The sequence below is a fragment of the Oryzias latipes genome, chromosome 1 (genome assembly GCF_002234675.1).
Source record: "Oryzias latipes chromosome 1, ASM223467v1".
NCBI lineage: Eukaryota > Metazoa > Chordata > Actinopteri > Beloniformes > Adrianichthyidae > Oryzias > Oryzias latipes.
Genome location: NC_019859.2, coordinates 20009297 through 20019250, shown reverse-complemented (window position 1 = coordinate 20019250; position 9954 = coordinate 20009297). Strand labels below are relative to the sequence as shown.

Below are 9954 nucleotides of genomic sequence, written 5' to 3'. Positions count from 1 at the left end.
AAGAGAAATTAATGATTGCAGTTTGTGCCCCCCCACCCACACACACACACACACACACACACACCCACACACACACATAGATTTTATGACACCAAGTCTTTTGTATTTTGGAATAAAGCTGTAAAAATAAAAAGCCTGGATCAAGATTTGGAACATTTTCACCAATTTGGCATCTCGTAACAATCCTCTTCCAACAGTAGGTGGCTCTAGTAGACAGTAGAAAAAGAAACAAAAGCCCCTCCCTGCTTGCACAGTTTGAACACCATATGCAAAATGCACGTTCAGGAACGCGCTAAATTTGCGTTCCTGAATGCGCATCGCTTGCCTAATGTGTCCGTAGCTTTACATCAAGATCAGTTTTAATAGTGAAGACTTGAATTTCCTTATCAATATTCCAACTTGGGAAGATGCAGTCTTTCTCAGGAATGCGCACTTTTTTCCATCCTCCACCATAGAAACTTCATGCTGACTAACAAAGAGGCAGTTTAAAATGCAATGTGCCTCCCAAATCCCAACGGAAGGTGTGTTCAGCTTGAATGTCAAACACTGTTTTCCACACGTGTCTTATGTGTCTTGGATGGCAGGTTGTTTGCCCCGCTCTTTGATTCGCTTAAATAAGCCATGTGCCTCAATTAATTTCTTTCCCAGCAAAGAAAGAAAGACAACTCTATTTGTCTACTACATCTTAAGAATGTGACTAATTCTATTTTCAAGTTAATAAGGAAATATTGAACTCTCAACTGCCTATAAGATAAATCTCCCTGAAGAAAAAGCCTATTCTTCTCATCCCATGGTGACTGCTGTTGGACATCAAAGAAAAATCCAATTAAGAACCACCGCCTGAATTAAACACCAATGCTCTCATCTTCCACCAGTCTTCTTTAATTCATACCTCTTCGGGCCTGTTTTTAAAGCGGCTCTTTTATGGAGCACTCCACTTCCAGATTATCTTAAATTAAGCAGAAAGTCTTGCCAGTTTTTATTTAATAAATATGACTTTAAGGCAACCTTGCTATTGCCAACAGCTTAACCAAAATTGTCAACAGAAGAAAATCTACACCACTCAGAATACATTCTGCATTCTGTATTCTGCCATCACCTTCAACGGTGCACTAGAAATCTGATAACCCCATGACTTAAGGTTTAAACGTCTTGACTTTTGCTCTTTTTTTTTTTCTTTTTTTTTCTAGACAAATTAATTAATGATAAGCTTTTTAGGATTATCTAGTTTACATATATCAAGTTCTTCTTAGCATTTATAATAACATGCTAAAAGGACATTTTTAAAACAGTTGAAAAGTTAGTATTATTACACTGCTTGCAGAACCCCAGAAAGATGTTAACAAAACTTTACTTTATGACTTAACAACAGGTGTATTTCTTTTACAAACAAAACATTAAAGAAAAAGCATTTAGGTTGATTGTTATATATAACTTCAGAGGCATTTAGGTGAATAAATGGTTCCTATTCAACAGTTTCAAAAGTTAGTGAGAAAAATCCAGCAAATATTAAAACATTTCTAGTTTTGCACCATTTTTGCTCCATGTCTGTGCAATACTGACTGCTTTGTGAATTTAGAATATCTGACCAGAGTTCTGGCAGAGCCATTGGGGATATGGGGGAGAAAAACTGCCTCTGCTTGCACATGCTGAAGCCCCTGACAGAAACCAGTCGGAAAATATCTGGGGTTACATCAGGTTGTTCCCTAATGTGAAACATCAATATGAACAACTTGTGTCTCATCATTTATCATGATTAGGCTTTGAATTGCCTCTGTGCATGAAAGGGGGGATACAGGCTGACTTCACCTGCCTAATGAACTTCTGTTCAGTCTGTCCATCTATATTTGACTACAAATACTTAACATTTAGTTCATTTTGATAGATTTTTTTAATGAATTGTAAAAAAAAAAAAATATCTGTCAATCAACTCTGAATTAATTCTGCAATCTTTTCACAATTTAGTAAAACTCACCAGCTCTAAAAAAGCTAGTCCAATGGAAGGAACCTTCCCAGGTTTTAAAGACCCACTCTATCAAAAATTGTGTTTTTGGTGTTTTCTTTCTTGTTGCAGTTTTCTGATGATTGAGGACATGTATAGTATTACATGTATTAAAGTATTAGAATAATTTGGTTTATAATAGTATTTCTGAGTATTTCTTTATTCAACTTGTTGAAAATCAGAAGCAGAGAAAAACATTACGTCTAAGGAAGATTGTATTTGTTGCGTAGAAAATACGCTAGGCGTAAACAAATAAATCCATATACATCTTTGTTTTCCTCATCAGAGCTGGCATCTGGTTTAGAACTGTACGGCTGGATAGCTCCAGTATTGCTCAACATTTTTGTTTCATCGGTAATGTTAGATTTGGGGTTATGAGGGGCTGTAAGCCAGTGGGAGAGCATGTAAACAAAGAGCTTTCATCAACGGAAAGGGGAACTAGGGGGAGGCTTGCTCTGTGCCAACAGTGCTACCCACAACTCAGAGCAGTGACGTGCGGTGAGGTTAATGGCTGGTGAGGCACTGAATCCTCTGGAGTCAGATTTACAATTGAAAGAACTAAATATTTCACCATTTATCCAACAGCAGCTAACAGCTTATAAAATACACACAAGAAAATATTTGTCCTACAGAGAATATTTCTTTTACAGACATGGATAGAACACTCCTATTGTGTATAAATTATTCATATGTACTGTAAACAAATTAAAGTATAGTACAGATGTGTTCAGCACACATTTGACCCTCAGTAACTATTTCTGGTATTTTTCCAACTTCAAATTCTGGTGCTTTAATCAGTATTACTAAATATTGTCTGTAAAAATGATCATAAAAAATAAAATAAATGATTTTACTTACATTTTTACCAACTTACTCCAATGTTATTTTTAAAAAACAAACATTGAAAAACATGTTTGGCCTTCCTTTTTTTTTTTTTACTTGTCCTGTCCAACAGGTAGGCAGACAGATGATAGCTGAAGGCCTCTTGTGTTGGACATATTTTACTTTAACAAAAGGGGTTATGAATCTTCTGACAAACCAGAGGTATGTCTGAATAAACCCCTTTTGTAATCGAGGCCAAACTTTATTCATTTTAATTGTTTTTGAAAATCTTTTGTGTTGGACCGGACGGAAAAGGAAAGCAGGGAAGAAGAGAGAGGGATGTTAGGGGGGGATAGGAGGGTGATTATAGGAGGGGGGAGGGGATAAAACCATGAAGCAGCATAAAGCAACAAGCCACTGGATGTTTATCATTACGGTAAGGTTCAGATGTAATACAAATCTCAAAGGGCGGGGCCTGTCCACACACACACAATCAAATGTTATCAACACACCTGCTAGCTGCAAAAATGTCCACATCAACATGTACACAATACAGATAGTGTTCACACATGCACACTTATGCCTTCAAACCAACTAGTGTGAAATATTTTATTCAATCAATCACACAAACTATTAGTGCAAAGGTGATCTAACACCTGTGCTCAAGTGAGTGTTTATTTTCTTCTAAAATGGATGGTGGACTGTGAAAATAAGCAGGGAGAGGGGTAGGGGACAGATTGTCCAAGCTCCCACCTTCCTTGCGAAATGCCTGTGTGTGTTTTTGAGGGTGTGTGTGTGCATGTGTGTGTGTTTATGTTGGAATGTATATTTTGAGGGGTAAAGGGTGTGTGTACTAAGGGGGTGCAGTTAAAATTGGCGGGCAGAGCACTGAAGGGACATCTCCTGATGACTCACAGTGATGTCCCATCACCCTCCCCACCAAGGGGCCCTAAATGTCTGGGGTGCGGTTAAAATTGGCGGGTATGGCGCTAAGAGGACATCTGCTGCTTACTGGCAGTGATGTCCAAGCACCCCCCCCCCCCCCCCCCCCCACCAAGGGCCCTACATGTCTAAGGTGCAAATAAAACCGAGAGAGTGGGGGCCCACTCCATACGGCAACCATGGGAGGGGGACCACTGCAGAGTAGTTCCCCCCCAAGGTGCATCGCAGGCTAAACCCCCCACCCCCTCACCCTATTATGAGATTATATGAGGAAGGGGGTAAATTGGGGACAGCTGGTAGACTGTCCCCCGGTGGTCAAACAGCCTTCCCCCAGCCCCCCCCAAGCATAGGGCCCAGGTCCCCCCCCCAGCCCAGGGGTCCCACCCACCTAAGCGCCGACACCCCAGGCCCAGCACCACCCACCCCACACAGAGAGAGAGGAGCCAGAAAGCGCCGCCCCCTTATTTGGCCTTACTTTTTGAGTCCATGCTCCAATCCTTCTCCACAAAAATCTCTATGATCTGTTGGAAAAGTCTTCCTTATTTTCCTTTAGTTTATATGAGTTTCTCTCTCTCAATGGAGAAAGACGTCCTCAGTCTTTTTCTATGGCACCAGTATAACTATAAAGCAGCTGTCAGCTCGCGTCTGCCCCCTGCTGGTGGGGCTTGCCTCACCTAAAGCCTTTTCTGCGGGCCTACAGCAGTGTTTTCAGCGCACGTCTCTGTTAACATTGAGCCCTGCCGTCACACATGAGGCGCAGCGCTTCAGAGCCTCACCAGGAGTTTCCGCTCCATCTGTGATTGTGCAACACTCAAATTCGGCGATTTTAACCTCAGAAACTGTGGAAAACATGTTGAGTTGACTGAAAATGTATATTTAACACAGATAAGTGGAAAACAATATTTACTTAATTTACCTTTTTCTATTTTATCACGATTATGACAGCTGCCTCACTTGCCTCTCCTGACCGCACATCACTGACTCAGAGGCGAATTTCTGATGAACCACTGATGCTCTGCTGAAACGATGTCCTAGAAAACAACATTGATTTGTTGATTTTGACTGAAAAAAGGAAAAAATGGAACCCCACACACCCACAAAAATAAATAACTACTAAATGTTTAACGTCACTTAACCTAAATTAACCTGGTTTATGAGTAGGCTACGTATGCAAACAGTGTAGACTGACACCATTTTCTCTATGCATCAACTAAGACATGGGTCTGCCTAATTTATAAACATAACAGCAGGTTCTACCATCATTGGTCCTTTCTTTTATCAACAAAGGAGGGGAAAGAGCTGTGGGAGACTTTGCAGTCGCTTTACTTTTTCTCCCCAACCATTTTCCAAACCTTACAGGTTTGCACAATTTCCTGGGAATCTCATGAATATATTTTAGACTATTAAACCGCTTTTTTAAAACTGTTTTGCATGCATACGGCCTAATCATTACAATGCAAATTAGAGCAGTGGGATGGTAAATAAGGTGTGAGGAAGAAAATGGAAAATGGATAAGTAAAACCACTTGGTAGCACATCTTTGGGTTCAGCCATATTCGTTTTGCCTATGCTCCTCATTTATAAAAGATTTTTTTATATAAATGCACAAATATAAAATATGTACCTGTATGCAATCAGAACACCTTATTATAAAGTTCAGTTATTAGCTCCTGGAGTTTTAGTAGAGTTTACCTGCATGTGTTTATCTCATAAATAGAACGTTGTTTTTCTATGGGATACACAGCATTACAGGTTTTAGTAACTACAATACCCAGTTTCAAACTGTAACTTGATTGTGTTCATAATCAAGTTTTAGTTTGTTGCCCTCATACCACAGACACTAGTTGTACATAACTGATGCAATTGAAAAAGGAGAGCAAAGGTAGTGGCATGTAAGAACATTGGAAGTTTTACAAACAGTTTATGATGATGCACCTATTAGATTCCATTTTTTACACATGTAGACTCCAGACATGTAAATAGTTTCAATGGTGCCAAGGAACATGCGTTTGTGGTATGGGCAGAATACTTTAGAATGTGCTGTGTGTACATAAACAGGAGCCCAGGTTGTGACTATGATCCGACAGTGGAACAGACAGACGGCTTTGCTGAAAGCGGCATCAGTGAAGTAACATCCTGTGGTGAAGGCAGTGTGGTGGTGTGGAACTGCGTCTGCCTTCCTGGAAAAACAGTGGAGGCCTTTATGCAAATTCAACTGAAGCCATTTGCATATATTTTATACTCACTGTTAGAAACTTGAACAGCTAACTTAACTCAAGAGTTTTAAGTCTTAAGCAGCGTTCACACATGTGATGCACATTCAAGAACATGCTAAAGCGCATTCGTGAACGTGCATTTATCCCATGATGTTCACACTGGATTATTGATAGCCAATACTACCTCATGCCCACCACCCACAGGTGGAAGAGACTTGCTGTGAAATGTCAAAGTGGTCCAGATATAGTGAATCTTGCACCAGGGCTTTTTTTTTCACGGCTCTATTACAATATATGAAAGACTTGGCGTCATATGAATCTAGCCAGGCAAAAACCGCAATTGTTAATTTCTCCTTCAGGATCAATTTACAAACGGTTGGTACTTCCATCAATGAAAACTGACACCATCCATACATCACTACCAAATCTGAGTCCCTGATTGGACAAAGTTCAACATTTTTTAACTTTCAACACATGCTCCATCTCGTTTTGGACAGTCCATAGAGCCCTATGAAGGTCATAGAAACTTGCGTGGCAATGTGAGAATGCGAGAGTTTTGAATGTGGTAGCCCAAAACGAGGTTGCTAAGTGCTGTGTGAGCATAGCCTTGGGTTCAACGTTGCTTTCTTTTTCTGCCTTTAATAGTCTCTTTGATAAGATTTTTCATTTTAGTCATCTGTACGATTTGATTATAATTCTTAAGACAGATCAGTTCTCATTTGTAAATCTTCAGGATTGAGCATATGTACTTTCATTTTCCATATAATATGTATATTTGAGATTCTAACTCAATTATTTGTCCTTTCTGTTTTTGAAATACAACAATTTAGTTATTCTTGTCTTGAGACTAGAGGATTAACATTTCCTACTGCATACATTGGAGCTGTTGCAAATTTATGGCCAGTGATTATGGGGAGTATTGCCTGTTTCCAGCCGGTATTTAGGCACTAGTTCATACTCTGATGATCACCATTAAGCACATGATCTCACCCCCACACCGTTTTTGATTGAGACAAATCCTGCTTCTGTGGGAGATTAGTCACTTTAGTTTGCTAATCTATTCCATCAATCTCACTGTTTATACCATGAGTCACTCCACAGTGTTTTGGTCTTGGTCATACAAATAAAGCATATGGTCTTCATGCTGAAGCATTATTTTGTTTTAGAGGACAAAAATCCATTGTTAATGCCATGGAAATTGCTCATTCAAAAGTGAATACTTATGCAATATTTAATGTGTGAAACATTTAGTTTCTATTTTGCAAAATGTAAAAAATACGTTAAGCAGGGAAAACGGTTTTTCTTAATTTTTAAAATCTGAAACAACCAAACTTTTTTTAGAAGACCAGAATCTGTGGGTCTCACTTTATTAAATTGCAAAATAAGAGTGTGAGTTAGTGGCCAAAGTACAGGACACATTTTATAGATGCTATATGGTGCGTGCGTGCGTTCGTGCGTGCGTGCGTGCGTGCGTGCGTGTTATTGCACAATTGCAGGATTCCCCACACATTTTTGGCATGTGAGCTACTTTTGAGGTGACAAGCTCCAAAAGATATATTTATATATAAACATATATTTATATATCAAGATCACTTTAAACTCAACTTCAAAGTTGAGAACTTCTACTATATCTCCAGTCCAATATACTATGTTCATGTACTACGGAAACTGCTGCCTGAGTGGGCTCGGAGTGTCATGATGAGGCATGAAAACAGAGTGACCCAAACGCTGAAACCCGGAAGAAGACTCAGACTAAGAGGTAAGTTTAGGAGGTTTAATTTGGCAGAACGTGAGTGGTGGCGTTTTTCCCAGGGTGAGGAGCGACGGCTGGCTGGAGGAGTCTTGCAGAGCGGGTCCAGGAGCGAAGCACGAGAGACCAGAGGATCGCGACCAGGTGAGTTCCAGAGCAGGATTTTCCTGAGGCAGAGCGAGAGGAATAATTAGTGACATGGAGCATGACAACATACAGGAGCGTGACTTGGCCAGACTAAGCACCGTTGGAGGAACAACGATCTGGCGTCGGCTGAAGATCCATGAGCTCCTTAAGAAGGCAGCAGTAATGAAGAGGTAAGTGGAAACAGCTGGTCTTGATCCAAGGCAGAATCAGCGGGGGAGGGGGAGAGAGACTGTCAGGCCACCATGACAGGAGCCCTCGAACAGGAACTGCAGATCTGGCAGCAGGTGCTGTGGCAGGACGGCAAGGCAAGTTTATTTGTATATTACAATTCGTACAGAAAGTAATTCAAAGTGCTTCACTAAACAGGAAAATGCATTAAATGCACTAAAATCACAATACATAACAGCGCAAAGATTAAAAACATATATAATCTTTAGGCTGGGCCAGACAGGGCCTTGCTTTCGATCAAAGATGCACGCAGGCCGGCCCAGGGGTCAATAAAAGCTCCTGTGGGCTGGAGTGGTCTTCCTCCATGGACTGTGCGCCGGGAGAAGAAGGAAAAGAAAGAAAGAAAAAAGGAAAGTGTGCTCACTGGTTAAACACAGTGACAAATGTTTCAGACGATGTTCGATTGGCCATTGTGCACGTCAAGGATGAGGATTTGCTGATGGATTTTTTATTTATATATTCTTTTTATTTATCGACGTAATGGCCTCTCCTGCACTATTGCCTCAGCTGCATGTGTGTGTGTCTGTCAACACAGTTGTTGTCTTATTTTAAGCCCACATGCGTACTCCAAAATCAAAGGAAAATAGTTTTAGACCTCAGCATCATTACAATAAGTGAGATGTTTTTACCACCTACTGCACACATCCATGACTTGAAGCATTAATAACCCACCCAGGTTAAAAGTTTTCACCCTGTTATTTTGCCTCCAGCAGCAGTAAAGCGCCCGTTTTATCATTAATGTAATCAGTACTCGACTTGATACAAACTCAGCTTGATAACCTCATTTTTTTGCTCTTCACTACAGGCCATTATTGCCATAGGTTGTTCTAAGTCGACATGATCTTTCCAATTTTATATTTATGAGATTTCGAAGAAAAAAATCAATGTCATGTCTGGGTTTTTTTTTATTTTATTTTATTTTTTGCTCACTGCAGTGCATACAAACAAGCAACTGCACAGATAACCGACCAATCACATGGGGTTAAAAAAGAATTAAACAAATCAACATTAATGATATAAATAAAAACAATTTTCTATTTAGATTTATCTTGGGTAAAATTAAAATGACAGAGATTCACATGTAATTTCCTTGAAGCCATATGTGTCATTGCTCCCTATACTTGCTATTACCTCTCCCACACTCAGAATTGATGTCTCATTGCTCTCTTTTAGTTCTACTCCTCTTTTTGCGCCTCACACTGGGCCAGAAAGAGGTTTAGCGATGATCTGGCACTAATAAAAACTTGGCGTTATTCACAAAGCCGGTGTAGGATTGTTCTGCATAATAGACTCACAGCGTGATTGAATTTCTCCACCCACGCAGTCGCCTCGTTTCTAATGTCACTCACACCTCACCAAAGCAACACTGTCATAGTCGGCTGGCTCAATATTTCCCCCACTGGCAGTTTCTCTTCTGTCCAAAGCAGAGCGAGTGCAGAGACGAGTAAGTGGAAATATTTTCCTCCTTACATTTAGTCAGCAGGGAAGAACACAACAGTGTAAATTTTTGTTTTCTTGGCACAAATGCAGTGACTGAGCTTGTTGTTGAATGTTGATACTGACATGATCGTATCACAGAGTACAATCACATGGCATTAATTGACATCCAAACTTTCCTGCGTGTTTCTTCCCAGAAGCAATCACAGCTTTTTTTTTTGTCTGTGCTAAAAAAAATACTAAACTGGTTGGTGTTGATGGAAATAATTTGACACAATATCAAGGATTTCTGAGGGAACAAGCACGTTCAAGCATCAAACAAAGATCCAAATCAATGTTGTTTACCAATTTTAATCATCAGGCCTGATCTGATTTCATACATAATTTAGGGGGAAAAACTTTTTTAGTATT

At 40.0% G+C, this 9954-nt stretch overlaps 1 long non-coding RNA gene across 1 annotated transcript; it reads right to left on the bottom strand.

Moving 5' to 3' along the window:
• Positions 1–7741: 7741 nt before the first annotated feature.
• On the bottom strand, positions 7742–8083 carry LOC111947137. The gene is made up of 2 exons (XR_002872956.1): positions 7977–8083; positions 7742–7898 (listed from the first exon to the last, which is right to left on the bottom strand). It is a non-coding gene; the product is annotated as an uncharacterized LOC111947137 (long non-coding RNA).
• Between the last annotated feature and the right edge of the window lie 1871 nt (positions 8084–9954).